General features: G+C 40.1%; 1 protein-coding gene across 1 annotated transcript in view; it reads right to left on the reverse strand.

Moving 5' to 3' along the window:
• The window catches only part of STARD13 (StAR related lipid transfer domain containing 13), a 256,899-nt gene that overhangs the window by 223,339 nt on the left and 8,297 nt on the right, over window positions 1-25,263 (reverse strand). The gene's annotated exons all lie outside the window — the stretch shown is intronic.

The raw sequence follows: 25,263 nt of genomic DNA on the forward strand, positions 1-25,263 counted from the left end.
TGGTGATTTGTTTCCTTATGAGGGTTTCACAAACGGGACAGAGAGAATTGTAATTTGCTCACTATTGTAGAAAAAAGCTTTGTGAATAGTATCCAGGAGGCTCACTCCAGTATTACACTGACATATATTATTACTAATGGGATTGCTCATCTTTACCACAGTAACTAAGCATAAGGCCCCAGACGGTCAGACATCTGGTCCTGTATTAACCAACAGACACATTTTCCCTTCAGAGGGGCTAGTATCATCATAGGGATTGTTTTGAAGCACAGAAATGTAAATGCCCAATCTTTAGTTTTCCAAATATTTATTTGGAATTTCCCAAATTTTTACAAACTCTGAGTATTCTTCCTGAAATGCTGTTAAAAGTGCTAAGCTCTATTTCAACTCTGCAGCTACTAAAATTATTTAAACAGATACTCTGATTACTTCCCATTGTCTTCCCAACCATTTTAAAGTAAAACATACTATGTCACACAGGAAGTGAGTATCAAAAGACACTGACATGTTGAATCCATTCTGAGCAAGATCTTCTTACACAGGTAATGTGCAACGTGATATATGTCTACAACAACACATTTGTAAACCAAGTAAAGATTCTACATTTTCCTGTAGTTGTGCTTCTGCACATACTAATCTTTCCAATACTAAAGAATGCTCAAAAAACCTCAACAGGGACAAAACACACAAACCAACCCAAGCTCCAGCACAATGAATATAGAAAGTCTGTCAAAATCCAGTATGAAGGTTCTGTTTCTTAGCCCAGTTAAACTGTAGTTTACAGAGAAGGAGTTGTAAGAATGTGCTTTCTTACTTATCAGTGGTAAACAATTCTGAGGCAACAGTTACACAGGGAAATTAGTAAAACATGTTTGATTTCCTTGAACTATGCAAAAACTGTACTTGCCAGGTGACAAACATTGAAGGTTACACTAAAGTTTGGATTTTCGAGCTCAATAAAAATGAGGAGTGATTTACAAAAGTGCCAACAGTACATCTTCTGTTCCATGGCAGAAAAGAGTATTTTGGGGGGCTGGAAGAAAGTGATGAAAATGTATGAAGACTTGAAGAAAGACTTAAAAATACTTCTAAGACACTCCAAATGCATAAAACAATACCTATGAAAATGTGTTACAATAAAAAAATCCAGCTCCATGCGTAGGGAAGCACACTTTGCCTTTATCTTGACAAATATCTACCTACTGAAACAATAATTCAAGCACTCACTAATACTCTGCAATACATCTCTATGAGCCAAATCCCTTATTTTTATAAATTTATCGTTTTACTGTAACAGAACTCAAACCACAGTAATTTCTTACAAATATAATTCCTAAGGAGTTTCACCAAACTACAACTCTCCTAGCTTTCTCCACTCAGTCCTGCCTTTTTTAGTTCAGTAAGACTCTATATTGAGTCTATTAAGGGGATGAGGAAAAAGATGGGTTTTCATTATCCTTCAAGATAAAGCCAAATGGGCCTAGTTAACAAATGCCATTCACTAATTGGAAATTTGGCACAAAAGCATCATTTGGAACAAACGCTGATTGGCTACGTATTTCAAAGGTTGCCTGAAATTCCTGCTGAACAGCAAAAACATGATGCTACTTACATTCAAAAATATACAGCCTGCACAGTAGGACTTCTAACCAATGAATAAATTCTGCTTAATCCATTCATGAGGAACACAGTTCCCCAGTGTTCAGCCCTAGTAACTAGGTTGGACACTACCAAAGTGCTCAGAAGAGTTGAGTATCAGTGTATCCTGCCCATAGCAACTGCAGAAGCAGTAGGGTCAGAGTATCTTTGGAAGCTCTTGTGTCTCACCCTTCAGGAGGAAAAAAAAAATCTCACTCTAAATTATCTAAGAATCATGGTCTGCTTTATTCATTGTTTTTCCCCTAAAAAGGTGTACAAGGAGAACACTCCTTTCCATATTCTCTCAAGGTCTCCTTTCTTTGTTGGAGCCACAATCACGCAACAATGCATAGAAATGCTCCTGAAGAATATGAAAATCGTAGAGACAGAAGTGCATTACAGGAACAGTTTTTGCATGTTACATTGAAATATAGAATCGTAGAAGCATTCAGGTTTGAAGAGACCCTTAAAATTATTCAGTCTAACCGTTAACCTAATACTACCAAGTTCACAACCAAACCATGTCCCTAGGCACCACATCTACACACCTTTTAAATACCCCCAGGGATGGTGACTCAACCAGTTCCCTGGGCAGCCTGTCCCAATGCTTGACAACCCTTTCAGTGAAGAAATTTTTCCTAATATCCCAATCTAAACCTCCCCCGGTGCAACTCGAGGCCGTTTCCTCTTGTTCTATCCTTGTCAAATAAATCTTTCCAGGTGGAACAACCCTGTCTATGAAAATTGTGTCATACATTAGGCAGAGAATGACATCCGGGTCTTGACAGTGAATTCCTTTGCCTTTGCAGCTATTATGCTTCAGATAGTTATTGTATATGAAGACCTAGCCTAACCTTTTAATATTTACTAAGACATATTTAGCAATCAGCCAAACATAAAATTTAGTTGTAGGTTGCTACTTCGTACCGCAACCAGTTTGTTTTAGAACAGCAAGCTGGATGTTTTTATTACATGTACACAATCATATCCAGATTCTGTGTTCACTTACATAGCTGAAATTTCATTACTACCAATAACAAATTACAGTGGTAAAACACGGCACAGGATTATGGTCCATCACCTTAACAATTACTTGTTCTTTTATTAGATTGAGAAGTCAATACATTCCAGACATTCAACTATTTGTACCTTTTGGACCAAAGGCTTCTGAACCCTGTTTTTCAGCTTTGAAGTGTTCTTCACTAATCTTATTCAGCAAAAACATCTGCAATAAAAGGCATATTTGTTTCAATGTTTTGCCCATGAAGATTATTGCAACAGGCATAATAGCTGCCAGCACATCTAAATTTAAACTGAAAGAATGTGGCAGAAATTAACAAGTCCATATAGAACACTCAGAGGTCAGGGTTAACCATGCTGCCAGACCTCATCCTATACTCGAAGCAGAAAGGCTTCCAAGTGAAGGGTTATGAGAAAATTACACAACTGCAAATTTATCTGGTAACTTGTGGCTTTCATTTCAGAAACCTTCAATAGGTCAAATTGTTCTGATAATTAATGTATTGTACAACTTTGAATGATAAATTACTAACCTCCAAATAAAAAAATACCAATGCTATTTAACACTCCTCCCTCATATTAAATCTGTTTAGATAAAATTCTCTCTGATGTATCGCCTAGATCCACAAAGAATGATTTTGTGGAAGTATTTCAGAGATCAAATATAATATTTTGCTCTTGCTGCACGGATAGGGCTCCTCCATTCTCAAAAGAAGCTCTGTGTAAAAGAAGGTCTCTCAGCCACTGGTGGCTTTGCCTACAGGGGCTGGGGGGAGGAAGCCAGATTGGTTCCTCACACAAAATCCTTAAAAAAAAAAAAAAAAAAAAAAAGTATTTAGAATACAAAGGACTCTTTTATTCTCAAAATAATTTATGTGTGCCTTCTATATTGAAGATAAAATATTCCAAAGGGAATCTTCCCTCATATCCCACTATAGTGTTGTTTAAATATTTAGAGCTTTTAGATGGACAACTAACTTGTGACACCTTCATCCTAGAAAGCTGGTAAACTCTGCAGCGAGCAACCTTTCCACTTCTAAGAACTGTATTGCTATCCATCTGAAATGAACAAGGGAAGCTTCTTCAGTCTCTCAAGTCAGCAGACAAAACAATGCACATAGCTAGGGTGCTGGGAAAATGAAAGTTCTTCAGGGATATCTCATAAAATTCAGAGAACTCTGGATCCTTCTGATCCCCAAAACATGGAAATATTCACCTAAGATGGGCTATTAGGACCTCAGCAGTCTTCCCAAACAATGGGTACATGAAACACTAATATGAATATACTGTTAATTTAATTGGCGTTAAAGGAAATACCTTTACGAGGATGAACCCTCTTCCCCCAAGCCTATGATATTTACACTTCTTAAATAGGTCTGTGTAAGGAGCTTCTTTTTTCCTTCCTGTCCAGTCACTTTTTCATTTGTGCTTTCCTGCCTGAGGGCGTGCTACTCCAAGCTACTGATTTCTTCAAACACGTTTTTGGAAGTGACATATGAATCTGACAAAACCTTCTAAATGTTTGATGCTCCAGAGCAAATTAAACTGATTTTTAAAGACACTTAAGGTTGCTCCTGGCTCTTCTCCATTTTCCCTTACACTGCCACCGAGTAACTGACTTCACCTTCTTTCAGTAAGCTCAACCATGCATTTCTATAACCTATGTGTTTCCATTTAGCTATGTCTTTAAGGATGAATACAGTACAATATAGAAAAATATTGTGGAAATGCTAACTTCATGACAGAACAATAAGGATACACACTTGAGGGGGGGGGGGGGGTTATGATTAAAAGGGAGAAAAGGGAACCCAAAGAGGTGGTACCATGAGAAAATAATGCAACACAACCTTTACTTCATTTGATGTATTTGACTACTTGATTTCCTAAAGGCAAACTCATACCAGCTCAGAAATAAACTCTATGTTTTATAACAGCTTCTAATCTCTCAGACAGTGAATTGGTAAATTTGACGTTTAATTTGCAATCAAAACATTGATCTTGCATAGTGATAACATCCATCATATAAAAGAAAATCAAATCCTGATGTCCTGTGTCTCAAGGCTTCCTGCACCAGTTCTTAATGACTACTGCTCTAAGCTAAGGAGGACAGGAACCCTGATACCAACAGAGTTTCCCAAATATTAGTTTATGGAAATATTGTCCAGATGAAGAAACCTGAGCTAATTTCTGGGACTGAAGACTATAAGGTGTATAAGCACGGTGCTTCACCCAAGACAGGAGAGACAGACTGGAAGGGGAAAAGAAAGGAATTTAGCTGAGGAAAAAGTGTGGGGCAAAATACTCTGGAAAACAATTGCACACTACTGCAGAAGTTTTAAAGTGCAGTAGCCCCTTGTCCCAGCCAGCCTAGTATGAAAACTCTGTTGCAGGTTTGTTTTGTTTATAGTAAAACCAACTAGTTTCATATTGGACTTCTCAGTTAGAAAATGACAACTTAAAATGGCCTGAAGTTCATTTTAACAACAAATTGTAATTCAGGTTTGCTCCAGTGATTAAAAAACCCTTTTTTTTTATTTTCCCAGTTCACAATGCCTACAGCAATTCTCCACTTTCTAACAAATTATGATGTCAAACACCGAATTTCACAAACAGGCTGTCTGACAAGCCTGTACTGCTGACACACACTAAGAACTGGCACCCGAATAGCCAGACAAGCTGTCTTAATTGACATCTGCTCCTATTTTAGCACATGAATTATCCTCTTGGGTTATCCCATCTTCAGCTGCTTCAGAGCGGATGCCAGCTCATCATTTATCTATCTTACCATTTCCTCCACCTTGTGAGGTGGAGGAAGTTGAACCATGCTTCTTGTACCCCAAACACCTGCTCTAAGCAGTAGACAAATTCCTGATGCCGTCCGTTCGCATTCGGTTTGGCACCATCTGTAACAGTGGTTTTATCTGCACGTCGCAATTAGTGACCATGAATATCCATCTTCGCCAAAAATTACTAACTTCAAAATATATTAACTCTTACCGTGACTGCCTTGGAAAACCTAACTGACCCGGGCCTGTTTACAGAAGGGGATCTTCCCGCAGTGTCTGTTGACTAAGCAATCGTGTGTTTCAGACTGCATTTCACAAAAGCCGAGGGGTCTCACGCCACTAAATCCACATAGTTATATACTGGAATAGAGAACTTACAGATCCTTCATCCCCGTGTGTTTAGTTGCACCTGTAGACCACCTTTTGAGATTGGATAGGGCTTAATCTGTTCTCTTAAAAAAGGGTTATCTCTTGAGAAAATGTGAGTTAGAGCTATCCAGGATGAAGAAGAGTCAGGCTCAGCTTCATCTTTGGCCTAATGCATTTTATAACAGCTCTCCCATCATTTTAAAAACCATCAGGGAGAAGAAGAATGGTATCACTTTAATACAGGGTACAAGTGTCTGTGCAAGAAGTTCCTCCTCTCCTTGCCAAAAAGGAAACAAGCATGAAAATCTGCTTTACCAGTTGTAGCACCTACCTTGAGGGGAGCAGATCAGAAGAGTTTTGTGAGTTTTAGCCAGCAACTATGCTCTATAAAATATATAGGCACTTTGATAAGCCTAGTGTATTGGTCTAGTCCTACAAAACAAGATTTCATCCCCAGGCTACACACTGGAGTTGCTTCCATCACACATAGTTTCTCTTATTTGTCCAACAAATCTTGAATTATTTTTGCACAGACAAAGCTACAAGAGAACCTATGCCCATAGAAACCATTTACAAGCAGAAATTCTCCTGGAAGGTAAAAAACACAGGCTAATATCTTTCAAACAGTTGAGAAACCTAAATCCTTCTCTTTTGGGGAAGACAAACCATTATATTATGTAAATACAGCACCTCCTTCTTTTACAAAGAGAGCAGCAGCCCCCACTGCATTTTGTGGAAACCTTCATCCTCAGGATATACGCGTGTCCTGGGTTTGAGTGAGTGGGGGTGTTTTTTGGTAGCAGGGGAGGGGGCTGCTGTAATTCAGCGCTGGAAGGATTGCAGCATGCGGGGGAGTCCCACGCCGGAGCAGCTCGGGAAGGGCTGCAGCCGTGGGAGGGAATCCAGTCGGAGGAAGTTGGTGACCCATGACGGAGCAGTGTGGGGAATGCTGCGGCCCGTGGGAGGGACTCATGTCAGAGAAAGTTTGTGGAGGACTGTCTGCTGTGAGAGGGGGACCACGATGGAGCAGGGGGAGCACGTTCCAGCAGCTCCCCCCACCGCAGATGGCAGAAGCAGCAACACTGACTGCACCCCCCACTCCCTGCCCCTGCACCACTGGGGGAGGAGGTAGAGATATCGGGAGCAGAGCTGAGCCCGGGAAGAAGGGAGGGGTGGGGGGAAGGTGTTCTCAAGATGTGGCAATGCTTCTCACTGTCCTGCTCTGGTAAGTGTTGTTAGTGTCTGTAATAAATGTTCTCTTTTTTCTTCCCCTAACAAGTCTGCCTTTTGCCCGTGCCCATGATGGGTGACCTGCCCCTCCTGGTCCTATCTCGAATCCCAAGCCTGGCTCATCTGTCCCTTCTCATCACTGGAAGAGAAGGGAGGAGTGAGCAGCTGCATAGTGTTTGTCTGCCAACCAGGCTCAAACCACATGTAGGCTCTATACCTAAAGTGACTCAGAGTGACCAGTCCCACCTATGTGCTGGCTCCCAATCAAGATGAGCCTCACGATAAGCACCAAGCTCTTGGTCTTAGAATGAATTGCATGGTTCTGACACATGCAGGAGATCTTAAATTGAGAAAACAGGCCAGAAAACAACAAACCCCTCCTACTTTATCAATGCCTGGCTAGCCTAATGGCCAGTCTCAGTCGTCAGCAGCTGATGCCTAAAGAAAGGGTGTAATACTGGGCAACAATAACCTGGCATTTCACACAGGATGCTTTCCCAGTTTTCAGTACCATAAGCTGCAAGTTCTATCACAACAGTGGCCATTCAGCAGCAAACCAAACAAGACTTTTATGTCAAGCAACTAAATTCTGCCTGTGTCCTAGATTACTCCGGATTTGATCCAAACATTAAAAATTCAGTTCTGGATGAATTCTTAGATCATATACAACAGCAGCATGACAAGAGCAGCTCTTCAGTTATGACATTTTTCTCTTAGACATGCACACTACAAAATGCTGCAAGGTCCACTGCTCATTCGGAAACCTTCATCTTCTATTAAAGAAATGCACAGCCTGATGAAGGTCCCACTTAATAATGCACTATTCTGATTTCTTCTGTGACAGTGTTTGAGGTCGTTGGTAAATAAATGGTCTAGTCTAAATATTAGGCCATCATAGCAAATAAATACTCTAGTCTGATCTAGGTCTTCCAAGACAAATGCAAACTAGGTCATGTTGCATCTTAATACAATGACTAGGGAGGGGAAAAACATTCATCTCCAAAGAGCAAATGACTGCTACCTTAGTAGCTTTTAAATGCTAACAAGATTTCGAGCTCTAATGCTGTGCTTGCATGTTACGTACAGCCCTCCTTATACTAATAAAATAAGACAATATGCTCCCTTGCTTCTTCCTCTCCAGATCCTTGTTCTTTTTGTATGTGGAAATGAGAACATATTTCATAGAATCACAGAATGCTTTGGGTTGGAAGGGACCTTAAAGATTATCTAGCTCCAACTCTCCTGCCAGGGGCAGGGACATCTACAAGATGAGGTTGCTCAAAGACCCGTCCAACCTGACCTTGGACACTTCCAGGGAAGGGGCATGAACAAGTTCTCTCCGGGCAACCTGTTCCAGTGCATCAGCACCCTCACAGTAAAGAATGTCTTCCTCGTATCTAACCTAAATCTACCTTCTTCAGTTTACAACTGTTACCCCTCATTCTATCACTATACTCCCTGAGTAAGAGTCCCTCCCCACCTTTCCTGTAGCTCCCTTTAAGTACTGGAAGGTGGCTATAAGGTCTCCCCAGAGCCTTCTCTTCTCCAGGCTGAACAACCCCAACTCTCTCAGCCTGGCCTCATAGGGGAGCTGCTCCTATATTGAAAGTGATTCTGATTTAGAAGGATGTAGTGAAGACAAATACCCACATGGTGTCCACAGAGGCCTCCTCTGCTGCCATAACCTTGCTGGACACAAAGTGTATATAGCAAACTTCACCCCTGCTGCCTGTAACAAAGGAGAATGAGCGTGACTGGTGAAAACTAGTTTGCCTGGAGATTAGTAACTCAAAAGTAATATTGGAAGTAAGTGAATTTGCCCGGAGACCAGCAGTGAAAACAAGAAGAAAAGAGGAACGGCAGGTAAAACGGATAGCGTGATAGGCTGGTGTAACTCAAAATTGATTGCATCACCCTTGCAACACTCAGGAGATCCCAGACATAAACCCCATAAAGTGTAAGGCAAACTTCAGGGAAAAGCCTTCAAAATCCCTAAAAAAAAAGCCTCTGATAGGCTTATCTGCAGCGTAAAGCAAGGGAGGCTCGAGAGTACTACTGCCTTACTCTTGCTGCTGGACCCAGAACAAAGTCAGCTACGTGGTGTGCCCCGACCCAGAAAAACACCTGAGCAACAGGAGCCAACACGGATGCCCTCCTCCACTCACCCGCCAGGCTCTAGCTGAGAACGGGTCATCAGCGCGCGCTGTGCTCCACTTATTTCAACAGCTCAAATAGGATTTTTGTTTACTGTTAATCAGTAAAGCGATAACATTATTTAATATAGCAGTTGAATTAAGCAAGGATTTGTCAGCTTCCGTGGCACAGCACCCCCCCCAACAATCGGTGGTCAGCTGTCAGAGCGCACCCGGGTGAAGGCTGGTGCTCGGTGTGCGGGCAAAGGGCACTAAAAGCACCCAGAGCTACGAATCAATCCCTGCCTGCCAGCGCCACGGCTGCCCCGGCAATCAGACACACAAGTTGAGTATTTTTTTTTTCTAAAAATATCAGCTTCCTTGAAGAACTCCAGAGCAGATTCTAAATATTAAGATGGTAACGACAGAGGTCTTTATTTGGTAATTTTCTAAATGTAAATAAAGAACCTATCTTGGGACACTAAAAGCCAGGATACTTTAACAATAATAAAAAAAAAAAAAAAAAAACAAAACACAAATACAATAAAACCCTCTGTCTAGGTAACTACAACCTTAATGCTTTTTTTTTTTTTTTTTTCTCAAAATACCAACATTCTTATGTACCTAATTTTCAGCTATTGTAACTTTAAAAAAACATATAGACAGTGAAAGAATTTCCAAGAAAACTGGTAACAGATTGTCTCCACGTATTACGGAACTTCAGCGACTCACTATTTTCTGAGCAAGTCATACAGTGCTTTGTTGGTGCTTACACTACATACAAAAATGTAGCTCACAAAAACACTACTGATAAATATGAAGATCTTAAAATGACTGCAATAGTGTCATTATAATTATGACAAACTACAAAAAAAACAAACAAACAAACAAACAAAAAAAAAAAAAAAAAGAGGATGAAAAGGATACTCTTTCCAAGATTCACAAGCATTCATGGAGTTCTGTCAAATCTGATATTGTTCCCTGCTCAAAAGTTCTTGCAATCTACTACTGAGAAGAAATATTAACATTAGCAATCCACTTCTAAACAGAAATCAGAAGTTAATGGAGACAAAGAATGAAAGGCATTTTCTATTAAAGAATACTCAAGGACATAGAAGAGAAAGCTTGGCAGAAAATAAGGTGGTTTTGGTGGCTATGAATATGTAGTGATGGGGAAAAGGATAGAACATGAATTACGAAAGAACAAGAGAACAGCAGATAATTGAACTAATGTAAACCTTACAAATTATATCCTGAACTCTTTTTCATCAAGCTAACAATAGAGTGCATTAAACCTAGGCCCAGAAAAGTAATTAGGCACAATTCCCAGATCTTCACTGGAAGTCTGACACCTAAGTAGACAGGTTAACCACCAGGCTTCAGTATTATTCAAAAATACATTATATGCAACCTATGGATTTGCTGCGAGTTAAGTATTTATTGATGAATTTAAACGTATTTTTTAAAATCTATTACTCTAGCAACCACTCCCCAAACTCTTGAAACTCTTAGAGCAACAAAAGCTGTATAGTCATATTGCTAACATCATTTCAAAAACTTGTATAAAAATCACATTTTCCTTAAATAAATGCAACTACACTCATTAAAACATCCCTGTATTATTGCACCTTCGCTTCATGTCAAGTTATGCTTATCTGTTAAAATAAGAAAAAATGTTTAATAAGAGTTATGCTTTGTGTGTAATGTCCACAAGAGCCTGGGCCAAGTTTTCCCATATTGTATCACGTAATTCCACAAAAGGTGTCGTGGCAGTCCCAACATAGATCTGCGAGTATAACCACATCAAATTAAAGGTGACATGTGCTTTCCTTTGTAAGAGGCACACCTCTAAAATCACATCAGTTAAGAGAGAAACCCGATTTTGAAACAGCAGGTCTCAGAGCAGCAGAGACCGCCCCCAAGATTTTGGACACGAAACAGTAGAACCATCCAGCACACCGCACCACAAAGCCTCTTTCCTCAAAAAAAAAAAAAAAATCACATAGAAGGGAAAGAACAAAGACAGGTTTTCTCTACTTCAGTCTAAAAAGCAGCTTATTAATACTATGACCTCCAGGCCACCAGATTTCACCCAGGTCGCTCCATCACTTAGCCCCGTGTAATTTATTTGGTAGCAGAATACTTTTTTTAAAAAAAAAAAAAAAAAAAAAAAGTTGCTTTTTCCCATCCTTCGCTTGGGGAAGCTTTATTTCACCGAAAATCACAGCCCCCGGTCGTGCCGCCTCCACTCCCTTGCGCTCAAGGACACCCCACCCCCCTCAGCGAGGCCGCGGCGGTGCCGCCGCCCAGGCCCGGCCCGGAGGCGCCGGCCGGGGCCCGTTCCCCCGCCGCGGCCGGGCGGGCGGGCGGCTTCAGGCCACGGACCGGAGCGGGCGCGGCCCCTCCGCCATTGGGCGGCGCGGGCCCGGCCGCGCGGTTTCCCGCCCTCCCCGCCAACAATGGCCGCGGCGCGCGCGCGCGCGCCCAACGGCCGACCGCCCTCCCGCCCTTTCCAGCGGCGCTCGCTGTGGGGCAGGGAAAGGGGGCTGGGGGGGGGGGGGGGGAAGGGGCGGAGCTCCCGCCTCGGCCAGCGCCCCGAACTGCGCGCGCAGCCCCGCCGGCTCCTCCCCCCCCGCCTTTTCTTTCCGCGCCCCCGTGACGTCACCGGCGGGCGGAGCCGGAGCAAGGAGGGGGGGGGTGGCTGCGGGGAGGGGCGCGAGCGCCGGCTCGCGAGGCAGCAGCGCCACCTGGCGGTCGGCGCGGCGCGGCGGCGCCCGCGGCCCTCGAGCGCCCCCTGACGTCCCGGCGGGGGGAAAACGGGGCGGGGGGCCGGGCGCGGCGGCGGGGTGCGGGGTCCCCGGCGGCCCGCTCTGCCTTGCCCGCCCTCCCCTCCCCGTTGGCCGCGGGGCCGCCCTCAGCGGCGCTCCGAGGAGGAGAGCCGCGGCGGCCCGCGGGGAGCCGTGCCTCCAGAGGGCGAGGCTGAGCGCCGGAGCCGCCTCCCGCCGGCCCCGCGGCAGCGGCCGCGGCCTCAGCGCCTGCCGGGGCGGGCGTGAGGGGGCGCCCGGGCCGTGAGGGGGGACGCCGGGCTGCCCCCTTCCACACAAGTCCTCCCCCCTGCTTCGTCTCGGGAAAAACCGTCACAACTGGGGCAGCCTTTGCTCCTTCGTGAAATGACTCATCCATGGGGCCGCGCCTCGGTTTCCCCAGCGTGAAAGAGCCGCTCAGCGAGGAAGGCCTGCTTCGTGCAGGGCTGGGCGTGCGGGGCCTACTACTGATGCCTTGCCTGCGCGTCTAAGCAAGGCTTAAAAGTAATCTAAAGACAATCAGATGTTAAGTGTTTCTGGAGCTGCACACGTTGGTGGGAAGCTACTGCTGTTATGTTCATGTCTACCGTTACTGCCGTACAAGCATTGCACTTAAAAGCTGGCTGGCTGGTGGCACGCCTAAATACGTTACATACGCACATTTCTGAAAATTAAATCGATAATGTTCTACACAATCTGCCCCTCTGTTGTACCTGACAGATGTCAGAACAAATCATGCTGACTCAGTTGAAACTGGTTCTGTTCAACTTCAGAAAAATAACACTAAAATCTGAGATCTGGTTACATTGCCTTGATTTCAATGGTCTTATGAATAATAGGAACAGCATGGATAATGTCAGATAGTTATGAAAGTAAAATTTACCCAGATTCTTAAAGCTAGGCAACAATGGCTGTCAGAAGTTCACGACTGAAATCACAGTTGTGTTTGAACCATTTGACTGTGTTGCAGTTCGCCTTGGGATGACTGATCACTTTTGTTAGTGGAGAGACAGCCTGAGCTCAGCTCTGATATTTGAACACAAAAGGAGACTTCAGACGAGAGGGAAATTCTTCAAACTCCTAGGTTTCCGTACAGCTCAAGAGAAGAACTTCTAAAATGAAATATTTCCGAAAGCATTTAAGACTTGCTTATTTGGTTTGACATATTAAAATGAACCAGAGTAGGCAGATTTGGATAGTCTCATTTTTTGTCTTTCTGGTGATATGATAAGGTTTTTCTTCAAAGTTCATTATGTTTTGGGGTGTGAAAGGGAGGGCTGTGGGGAGAGAGGGAAGAATAGAAATCCTGGATACTGGAAACCAAAGTCAGGCTGTAGTCACAGTTCCTTTAATGACCAAAGTGAAGTCTGGCAAAGCATCAGATCCAGATTTGTAGGCTCAGCCTCCTGCCTTGACACCATGACACTCAGGAGAAATGTAGAACTGAGAATCAAAGCTTGAAAGCCTGAATTTGAATCATGTTAGAGCACAGCTCCTAGTGTCAGGGGAAATTAATTCTGTCATTTGTCCTTTGTCATTTGGTTCAATACAAATGATAATAAATACAAATGATTCATAATAAATAAATACAAATGATACAAATTAGATGAAATAAATACAAATGATAATAAATTTTGTCATTTGTCCTTTGTCATTTGGTTCAATACAAGTAATAATAAATAAAACTCCAATTTCTATTCTTCCTTAATAAATAAAACTCAACCATATTGGACCACATCAGAATATTTTTAAATGCCTTTTAAAAATCAGTTCTCTTTCCTTTCAGGATGGTCTAGTTTTCTAGTTTCATTTACTTTTTGTAATAGACCTTTCCTAAGTGTTCATTGTTGGAATTTATAGTTTCGATTAAAATGCTAAATGTATTTTTTCTTCTGAGTTTCTTCCATTACATTTTAATGGTACTTATATGTAAAGTAATTATATTTTAAGTAATTATTTCATATTTTCTCTTTTTTTGCTTTATGTTTTAAGAGCACAAAGCCATCCTGTTCTGCCTTGGTGTTGCTCAAATGCTGTGCCATTTACCCCACAACTTTGAGTATTTTGTACAGTTTCAAGCCAGTCTGAAAGACGGGAAGAAATATCAGAGAGATCAAACTTAAAAGTTTAATCAAAATTGGTGGCTGGATAGACACAAGAGACTCACATGAATGCCCCACTGTAAGCCAAGGATAGTTTCTGAGCAGCTGCTGATGAGCATGTATGTGCTCACTGGCCAGGCAGTGAAAAGGTACCTGTAGCTAAAGCACGTGTTGTCTCTTGCCAGAATCATGGGGGGGCACTGGGGAAATTCTGGAGAAAGGGAAATAGAGGAGACATGGACAGGTGTGGAGAAACGAACGGGAGGTGGAAACTGGAGATAATGCCAGAATGCTGGGAGAGGACTGGAGTATGGTGGAAAAATATGGAGAGGTGGGGAGCGGGTCCGGGAGTAGGAGGTGCTGGAAAGGGTGAGCCACGTGGCATTAGTTCTGCAGAACATAGGTGTGGTAATCTTAAATCTGAAAAACACTTTGCAACAATTCTTTACTTTTCTAAAATAATCATCGTGGGGTGATTAGGTGAATTCTGTGAGACAGTAGGAAAATACATTTTCACTTCCTACCCTGAGACACTTGATTTTATAAATTACCTTTTTTCTGTTATGAAGGGCAATTAGTCCCTGATCAAGAAACTGAAGAAAAATACATCGTGAGGGAGGTGTGTGTCATTCATCACACATGCTGTTTTATTTTTTCATAAGGAGGAGAGGGGTTCTCAACAGCTTCTGTTTAGGTGTCAGCCCTGCCAAGTTGCATCTTGCCTCGATGAATTCAGTGAACTTCATGAGAAGGCCATCTCTAGTGGCCAGGGATCGAGACAGGGATGTAGTTAGTTCCTTTCTGAGCGTCAGCCAGGGGGAAGAGTAGCGGGTTAAGAACAGTTGCATAAAATAATGATTAAATATTTTATGTAGCAAAATTGCAGCAGATAAGTACATCACTGAAAACCTTTTCTGGAAAAAAAAAATCATTAGGAGTGAGGAAGTAAACTAAAGGTATCTGTAACTAAAGATACAGTTTAACGCAAACAGTAAAATTTTATTTATTTTTTTTTTTTTTTTAAGTTTTGAATTGGCCAAAGTTAAAGGGAAATGGGAGTAAGTTTGAGTATGCTGTTGAAATCAGAAATATTATACTTGGTGACTAGATAAAACTAGCTCCAGGTATTATTTATAGTACGTGTACATTGTTCAGTTTTAATGTTTTGTATCCCCTGTTTTGAGAGGGCTTATGAGTTCCAGCAATTCAATTATAAAAAGCTTGTCAAAATGACATAAGGACACTGATCATAGCAACAAATAAATCTCCTTGTGTAAATTTTTGGAAATGAGAGAGATGAGAGAAGAGGCACATTTTTCTTTTCATTGTCTAAGTCTATTAAATGCCTGCACTTAATCAGATGGGATCTCCCTTTGGAGCTCTTCAAAGATACCAATGACTTTTCCTCTGACTGTATTAGGAATTTATGTGCTTCATTTGACAGACTGCTTTCTCTGTAGTGTGGAAACTGGATATGTTCCCTAACACCCAGATCCAGATAATTTTCTGCTGACGTTTTAACTCTGTGTTGAGGCAAGACTTGGTGTGTCCCATCTCTACTCCTGCTCCCTCTTGTCTTCCTCCCACATCCCTAATTTCTCTGGGAAGAAAATTAAACTAGGAGAGCAGAAAGCCTATTCCAGCCTACCAGGCCCAGTGGATAATCAGCAACCGCAGATAATTTAAATGCCTAAATTTTAGATGAAAATTAATTGTCTAAATTGTAGAGATCAGATTTCACTCTTCCCTCTCCCTGATAAAACCAGCAACAGCTTTCAACCCGGAGAATCATATAGTCTTATAGAAAGTTTCGAACTGGCCATAGACTCTACCAATGACACTTCTTGCAACTCATGTCTCTGTGTTTCTGGTAGTTTTTTCTTCCACCACCCTTTGTTTGGTAAACTGAGATATATGTTCCTCCTACCTGCCTATGCTAAAAGCCACAGTATCAGGTGTGCTACTATAATAATCTGCTGGAGTTTATGCTCTTTCTTTTTCCTCTAAATGGCAAGAATACCCATGGCAAATATGGAAACTAAGAAGCTGAATGAATTAGGTAGAGTTTAAATGCTGAATTTAAGATCATCACCTAATGCACAACAACAGTCATCTGTCTGTGCATGACTATGTTCCTTAATCCCTTATTAATTTATGTAGTATGTATTTTGTTTTATATTTTTAATTACTAATGCTATTTATCTACTTAAAGTTTTCAGAGTGTTAACTACATTTCTTCTTTCAGCGATCAGAAACAGACATAAATACCATGTGAGTGATCAAAACAACTTTCAGAATCTTAACTGTTCATTGTATTTGTAACTGTTAATCGTATTTGTATATAGCTGAAGCCCTGTCCTGTTAGAATTAAAGAAAAGTAACGGTGACATATGAGGAAGTGTATTATTACTACATAACACTGACTTGTCTGTTTTGCTCTCCTTGGACATCTTACTTTATGAAGACTCTTTCATGGCTTTTATAATCATAAACAGAAAGAGACTAGTGATTATAAATTTTAGCATGTCATTTTTAGCTTGGGAAAAAGATAACTCTCTTAAACAACGTAAAACACATTCTGTTAAATCAATTTGATCTCATTTGGAAGAAAAGTTGCTTGGGTAAAGTACCCTTATGCATCATTCTTGGAGTAAAAGAATAATTTCTGTATCCTCAGAGCATGTAAACATATTGTTTATACCATATAAATATTTTTGTATAGCTCAAAAGTTGGCAAATGTGGCTTAGAGCTCAAATAAATCTGTATCACTGTAAGAGTATGATGGTCACTGAATGGCAACGACTACTGTGACCAGAACCTTAAGGTCCAGGCATGTTCCCTGTTCCTTGCTTCAGACATCTGCTGGAATGAGAGGGGTTGGGAGGGAGGAGTGATCTGTAGCAGCTAATTCTATAAACCTACAGAAGCTTTGCAAAATCTTCAAGACACAAATGCACTGAAGATGTTCTGAGGCAGGTGAAGCTGTAAGCACAAGCCTGTCCCAGGGCTTCACTTACCAAGCTGAGGTTTAACCTAACTATTATTGACTTCCAGTTCTAATATACATCGTATTTTGAGTAGTTTAGTGTTATTTGCACTTGCCTGGGTCTTTGTGAAGTACCATAACTGAAAGCACTTGAAAATTCTCTTTATCTATGCTAAGGTATTTGGTAAGCTTTATTTATATTTAGAAAAATAATGGTTGTTAAAAAGAACAGGAAATCATTATTGTTTGGAATTGCTAACAGAATTATGAGAAATAAAAACCTGCTGTGGGATGATTATCAGCAGTGATATTTTCTATTCACAAATATTTCAGTTCCATGTGATACGAAATATTTCAACAAAAACCCATCAACCACAATAATCCAAATAAAAAGATCTATTGACATAACTGGCAAATAAGTGAAAACAAACAATTCCTAGCCTAATTCAAGGTGGCTAGGATTTCAGCTGTTTCCTCCAATTATTTACCTCAAACAAGGTTTTAAAAGTGTATTTTGAAATGCAAGAGTCTTAACAATAGTAAAAATAAGCAACATATCTCTAGCAAAATGCAGGATAATGTAGAATTGCAAGATTTGCAGGTTTAAGAGACACATCTAGACATACTTGCGGAGGAGGCTTTAAGTGCTGCATTAGCACTTGGGCTATGTCCAAACATTGCGGGATAAAAGATGGAGGGATCATAGTTTGTATTTTAATAGTTTGTCTTAATGTAACACTTGAGGAATTTAAAAAAGTGACAAGGTCTCCCAACTGCTTTCCAATCCTGTTCACCTCTGCAAAGGGCTGTTGTGATATTGCCACATTAAAAATATATATATATATGTGTGTGTGTATATATATATATATATATATATATATATATAAACAACAGAAGAGGAAATGGACTAGAGCACACTTAGAGTGAGAATGTGAATAAACTGATCAATATATTGTTTAGCCCTGCTGGAAAAAAACCTGGGTAGACAATGTAGAAACAAGTCTAGTTACAACCCACCCAACATATGTTTAAATTTAAAATTTAAAATGCCAAAGTGATAGCAATTTCATTTGGAATCTAAGTGATGTATTTCTTTTCTTTTAATTTAATAGATATTTGTCAATTCATCAAACTTGAATTACTTTTCAAAAATAGTTTCGTTTTGACAACCTTCCTCTGGGGAAAATACCTTTACCTGCCAGCTAAGCTATACAAGATCCTCAGTAGCCCACCTAGCAAGCTGCTGGAGGCTCCTGACATATCACACCCGGGCTAAGGAATCATTCACTCTCATGGAGAATTTTGCTTCTTTGGGGAGTTTTTTTCTGAATCGGAGTAACCCCAAATTTAAAAACAATTACTTCCTTTGCAAAACTGAATTCTTTTATTTTACATAGAAGTCTTTTGGGGGGGGGGGGGGGGGGTATATACTACCAATTTTAAAGTGGATGCATAAACTAAATTTTCCTAATTTTGTCCAGTTTTCAACCTCATGCTTGCTGCTCTTACACATTCATTTTACTTTGCATTGGAATTAAATGCTGTGTGTCCTGAGCTGCTTGTGTGACCACTCCTTAGCATTTGCAACCATTTGAACACAATTTCCAAATAAGGAAAGAACAACCAACCAGAAGGTCTAGTCTTTTTTTTTTTTTTTTTTTTTTAGCTTTGATATCTGCATTCCATTTAATGCAGCTTAAACTCATCTTCTTAAGAACTTTATACAAAACTGGAGACACAGAGCACAAGAGAAGGTGATCTGAGATAAAAACTGTAAATGTATACATTCCAACTTATAGCAATTTTTACTAGTTCAGAGTTTGCTGTTACTGATTGTTTGTATTCACGGTAAATTCTTTTATTTACGGAAGTTTTATATGAGAACATTCAAGTGGCAGTTGTAGAGTTTGCTGTCTGTCCTTCACATGAAAAATACAAGCTTTGTCATGTCTGAAAAGTTTGGTTTCAAAAGCATTTTATGAACCTGTATAATGCACTTCTGCCTTTATTTCAGAAAGAAATGAGTTCGTCCCTGCTTGCTTGGAATACTGGGGGTTTCCCACTAAAGCTTTTTAAACGTGTTTCTCTCTTCTTCTTTTTTTACTTTTTTATTTACCTCAGTGGCATTTTGTGTCCCCCAAGATAAGACTAAAATGTAAGTCCTTGTAAGGCTTGGACAAATCAAGATAGTACACAATCTCTACTATGCAAAACAAAATGAAGGACTATCTTGATAGCCCTCTTGCGTATGTGATATGTGATAGCATTGCAACTTTTATTTAAAACAAAACCAAACAGGGTCTGTGGAATATTTTTGTCTTCCAGGGGTAATCTTTTTTAGTTTAACCATCTTTCATCTCCCAATCATGATTTTGTTCCATATATCTATAGATATTTGTAACATTTTAGTAAACTCTGATATCAGGAGATAAAAGTGCAGCTTGAAGTGAACTCTCAGAGTCTAGATCCATAGCTGCACGAATGCCTGGTACTATGTTTTCTCTCAGTACAGGCACTGATCTTGGTCAGGCACGTTGTTACCAAAAAGCTGTGTGTATATTCTTTCTCCTAGTTACTGGCTTTGTGTACTTTTCTCCTGGTCTCGATGTATGATGTATATATTATAGGATGAAATACATACAAGTTGCAGTGTTATATTCTGTTGTATCTTGGCAGGTTTAGTAGCTTTTTGTGACATTTTAATTTAAGTAAATCAATCCCCAGACTAACTGCAAAGGCTTTTGCCACAGTGCAAAATTGTCATTACATAGCTACTAAAATTTCACCGTTATACTGTTTGAATAGGAATAATAAATACTAACTGCAAAACTTACAGTAGGTTATATACCATATCACTGACTACTTCATCACAAAGATTAGATTAAGGCCAGACAATGTTTCTCTGAACATGCAATATAAATAAGCTGATAAATCTTTGACACTAAAACACTGCCTATTCTAGACCTGATTTTTGAAACATGGGATTGAAAGTCTAAATGCCAGAGGATTTCAGAATCCACAGAAAGCACAGATAAAGAGAGCCCAGTAATACAGTCCAAAAGTCTGTTGAGATTTTACTGAAGTTAATTTCTGGAAGAAAAATGTTTCAAATGCAGCTACTGGTCTCAATGTCCTGTCAGTTTTATTTCTGGAAAAATCCAAATTAATTCAGAGCAGGTTTCCCTTTGCTGCATGGCATAAGTCTTAGCTCTGAGATAATTCAAAACTGGGCAAGGCTTTTAGTTTGGAGAAAAACTTGGATAGGTGAGAACAGTCTATTTCCATTTGTATTACAATTTAAAATACTCCATAGTTGGAGTGATTGTTAAGAAAAGCCTTGAGGGTGATGACATTCTCTCCTGTAGAAAATAACCACACAAGAATGTCATAAAATGAAATCTCAGATCCATCATCCTAAAATTTCTGTGAAGTTCACTACATTGTAAGCAAGTTTTTAAGTTTCTGAGAATTTGTTTCAAACATGGACCTCAGTGTTCACACGGATCGCTGGTTATATGGTAGCTGGTGGTGTGGCTGCACCAAAATGATCAGAGATCCGTGGGCATGTCAGATCATATCATAGTCTGTGGTCCCATGGTACTACCAAGGAAATGTGTCCGTTACAATCTCAAGCTAACATTATTTTATTGGAATTTCACACAAAGAAGGGCAGGGGGTTCCTGGGTATATTACTAGAACCAGATTTTAACTGGGCATATGTTGCCTAGAAAGAATTTTCAGAAGCACCTAAATAGGAAGTGCCACAAACTTTCAGTGGGACTTTTGTGTGTGTGAGGAAATTTGTAGTTAATTTTTCTTACTCCCACACAACAACTTTGCCATATTATGAAATATATTAAATACTTTGCAAGGTTTTTATTCAGTAACATTCTTTTTGTTTTGGTTTGGTTTGGTTTGGTTGTTTGTTTTTGCTATACTGCAGTTTTATTGCTGGACTTGGAAAACACCAAATCCTCACCTATCAGCCAAGCAAGCTTGAAAATGCAACCCAACTCGATCCCCTCATCTTTTGCGCAAGTTTCCAGTCTCACAAGTTGTTCTGCTTACAGCCCATCCCACAGTTTATTCAGAATCTCCATCTGCACCTTGAAGGAATATCTTAATATCAGTTTTAAACAGATTAACAGATTTCTACATGTTTCTTCTGGTTCCCCCCAAGACCCAGTCTGTAATTCTCACAGGTGCCTATTCCCATGCTCTCACAGAGGAATGTAGTTCATCAGGGCCTTGACTTAGACAGGACTTATTTTCTGTTGACTTTTGCTCCACTTCTGTAGAGATATGTGAAACACTTGAGTGGTCTCACATTGCACAAGTTCCAGATATTTTCAAATATTTGTAAAGCAGAATCTTGCTATACCTCTTTTATTTTACAGGCTTAGCGCGACCATAAACACATAATATTTTTTTATGTTTTCTGGCAAGGACAATAGTAATATTGCTGTTTCCTGATATGCCTATATGATTCTGAAGTATTCAAATACACAACAAATAAAGGAGTCAATAGCTGAAAAAAGTCATAATCCAAGTTACATATGATGATTACTCTCCCTTTTTAGTATAATACACCAACTATGTTTAACTATTTATTCTCCTGAAGCTTTAAAGATAAATATAAACCATGCACTAATACTTATGAAGAGGCTAAAGCAGGAGTTCCCAAAATTTTGTTCGTGGAGCCTCTTAATGTGTGCGCATGGGACCATAGTGAGGCTGTGCAACAACGTTCGTCGGCAGAAGAGTATCTTCTCAGTAGGATAGCTACAGCTAAAATGGGCAGCATAAAACCTTTGCCAGACACCAGAGGCAGGTAGTCGCACTTTGGAACTGCTAGCCCAAAGGTCTTTCATAATGTTATGAAAACTACTTAAGGGTCAAAGTTTTACACATTAACTTGAACAGCCTGAGGGTTTCACACTGTGCAATGCAACTCAGTAATGTCGCCTGATGTAATTTGATATTACCTAATTCAGTACCAAGATGAAACATACTTTGTAGATTTTCTGAAGGAATTGGAAAGTCAAGGTGAGTTGTCTTTTTGATTAATTATCTGATTTTCTTCATTAGTTTGTCCTGGAATTTTAATTTTCTCAGCATCTCACTATATAGGTAATATACTGTACATTTTTGGAGGGTGATGGTATTCCACACCACAAACTATTCCAAACTGCATGAAGGATCAACTGCAAAAAAGCCCTCTCAATTTTTTGAGTGTAGTCCACCCATCACATGGAGCTTTGCTTTTGAAAAAGGACAGATTTTGTCCCTTTGTATTTCAACTTTTCTGCAGGAGGATTTTGGCAGAGTCCAAGCTGGGACTGCTGAAAATAGTTTATAGGATATTCTTTACAAAACCAGAGTGCCTATGTTTTCTCCAGTCTCAACTCATCAGCCACTGACAACTGCTGAAGATGATCTTGCGATTTGACAGACAGGTGTCTGCTGATGGCAAGAAAGTGCATCTTTTCTGGGGGCATTTTAATTTTTGATTCTATATTAATGAACAGTGAATCATGGATGTTTATTAAAACATGCCAGCAGCATGCAAGTATACTGAAGAGATAGAGGATGATCATTTTGATAGTATCTACATGTTTTCCTACATGATTCCAATATACCAGTTCTCTTCAGTATGATCTTTCAACATATCCTTAAGTTACAATTCCTGTTACAACTTTACTGTTACTTTCCAAAGTTCCTATAGTTTTGCAGTACAAGCAGCCACACAGCTAATTTCCAATGAAGTAAGGTGAAAATTTGAACTTACTGCTTCTTCCATTCACAATAAGTAGGACACAACAAATGCCATATCCTAATGGGAAATGTTTACATTATTAGGAACAATGAGATTACAGGAAAATGTACTCTATGCAAAATGCTATGTTCGTTATTAGTTTCTCAAATTCGTGAAATTAATAAAATAGTCATTCTTTTAACTTAATAATTGAAGTCCCTAAGCCAGCATTTATCTGACTTTATTATTAAGAGGAGATTGTGCTTATTTATTGATTGGTAGCAATGCATTGTTGCTAAAGTAATCAGAAGTTCTTCAACTCCTTTTCCAAGCAGGTTGAAAACAAGCATAAACACTAGAAACTTTGCAAAGTTCAACTCGCCATGTCTCCTCTTATCAGCTCTAGATAATGTATAATTTAAATAAAGTGCAAATCTCACAGACATGCAAAGGAAATTAGAATGTACAAAGCTCAGTGCATTACTCCTGTCTTAGACAAGGCATTTCCCATTTTCCTCCCCTTAACTTCCTACTCTGTTCTCCCTGGGTATAGTTATTTCAGCACTTGGTTCTCCTACCTGGGTAGACATCCCATGTCTGCAGAAGATGCACAAAAAGGATATAATAATAACAACCTTATTATTCCTCGTGAAGAAGTCATCACAAGTTTGAAACCATTCTCCTCTTCTAGTTTTGGAGTCCCGGTTTCACAGGGTAAAGAGAAGAACAAACTTTGAAAGTATGGGAGGAATGGGAGAAGGAATTTGTGCTTCACTCTAGGATGTTCTTTGCTAGTTTTTGCTCTTGTACAACTGAATTAGAGAAGAAGAAACTATTGCAGGGCAATTTTCAGATAGCTTAAATTCCACCTAAGTTCCAGTGCCTCATTAATGAAAACAGCAAAGTACCTCTTGGTAAAGTGCTTCAGAGTGGCTAAGCGAGGCACTGAGCAGGAGCACAAGCTATACAAGGACTTGGCAGAGTGTAGGCCGTCCTAATATAAGGGTAAGAACCTTACTTTAGCAGGCCCAGTTACTGATCATAGCTGTAGGCTTGACTGCTGCTCTGTTTTGATCATTTAAATTGAATTAATTGTCAAAGACTTAAAATCTTCTGATTCCTTTCTCATTGGATATGATTACTTTATTAAAATATATACAAGCCACACAGAAGAATAGATATCTTTTAAGGAATCATGATTAACTTCAAAGACTATGGCTTTGAATAAATTTTTGTGGATTTATCTTCTACTGCATGTCTTGTCTGTTTATCTTGTCTTGCTCCTTTGGTGAACTTCTAGTGCTTGTGAGAAGAAGAATGAAAACACAGGCCAGAAGCAGACAAAATGTAGGACAGATGCTGTGGAAACTTCCATATTACATCTCAGCAAATTATTCCACCCTGAATCTGAACTCTCATGGTCTAAACTGATACAATGATTATCAAACTTGTCACTCAGTAATGATTGTATAATGAGGATAAAATTTACCTAACTGCAGTGCAAGCGTGGAACAAGGAAATTAATGAAAATAAATGAATAATGAAGGAAAGAGAAACTGGAAAGTCAGATCATCCATCTTCCTGCCAGTAAAGGACTGTTTTCTCTAACCATTTCAGTTGCCTTAGCTTTAAATGTCAAAAGCAATGGAGCTTTCACAAATCTCCGTTAAAACACTACAGTTTTACTTAAAACAAAGATTTACTCATGGTGAAAGGTGATGGCACAGCTACCCCATTAACATTACCCAGTGCTGTACACAGAGACTGGGTCTCCTGACATTATACCGGCCACTCCCATGACTGTGCAGTCTCCTCCAAAAGTCTTTGAGTTTACAATCTGAAGGCCAAGTCCCAACAAAGATATTAGTTGTGAATACTGACTTAACTACCTAAATTATCTGTTTGGGTCATCTTGTCTCTGTTACTCCTAGGGAGTGGTATCTTGCTCTTTGACCCAGCTGAACAAGGTAACATTCAATGCAAATATTGGACCATCAGCACGGTCATCGTGCTTTAAACCAACAAACAGGTTTGATTTAGATCTTCCAAAATGTGTTGAAAGGGGTGTGATATAAATATGTGTGCAACTTGAGCCCCCAAAAGATCTCCCAGGTTCTTGTGCAAGGGCTAGCAGATTTGATGCTCTGGACCTGACACTGCACACCAGCTTACACAGCAGAGATAACAGAGTGCAGGGGAAAACATTATGACAACGGCTCCTTTAATGGATTCCTCCTGAATTAGGAAGAACTTTTGTTCTTCAGGAAACAATTATTTTTTCTAGGATTCTCCTGGAAGTGACACCTATATGCAACGCTTGCCAGTAGTTAATTCCTCACCTTTCCAGATATGTTTTAGAAAGAGGTGGTCATGTTCCATCAAGCCACAGCTCTGAGAAGAGGACTCACGGGAAACCCCTGAATGTGCAGTGGGGAGAGAT

Source organism: Tyto alba, unplaced genomic scaffold (genome assembly GCF_018691265.1).
Source record: "Tyto alba isolate M040663 unplaced genomic scaffold, T.alba_DEE_v4.0 Super-Scaffold_2, whole genome shotgun sequence".
In the NCBI taxonomy this organism is placed as follows: domain Eukaryota; kingdom Metazoa; phylum Chordata; class Aves; order Strigiformes; family Tytonidae; genus Tyto; species Tyto alba.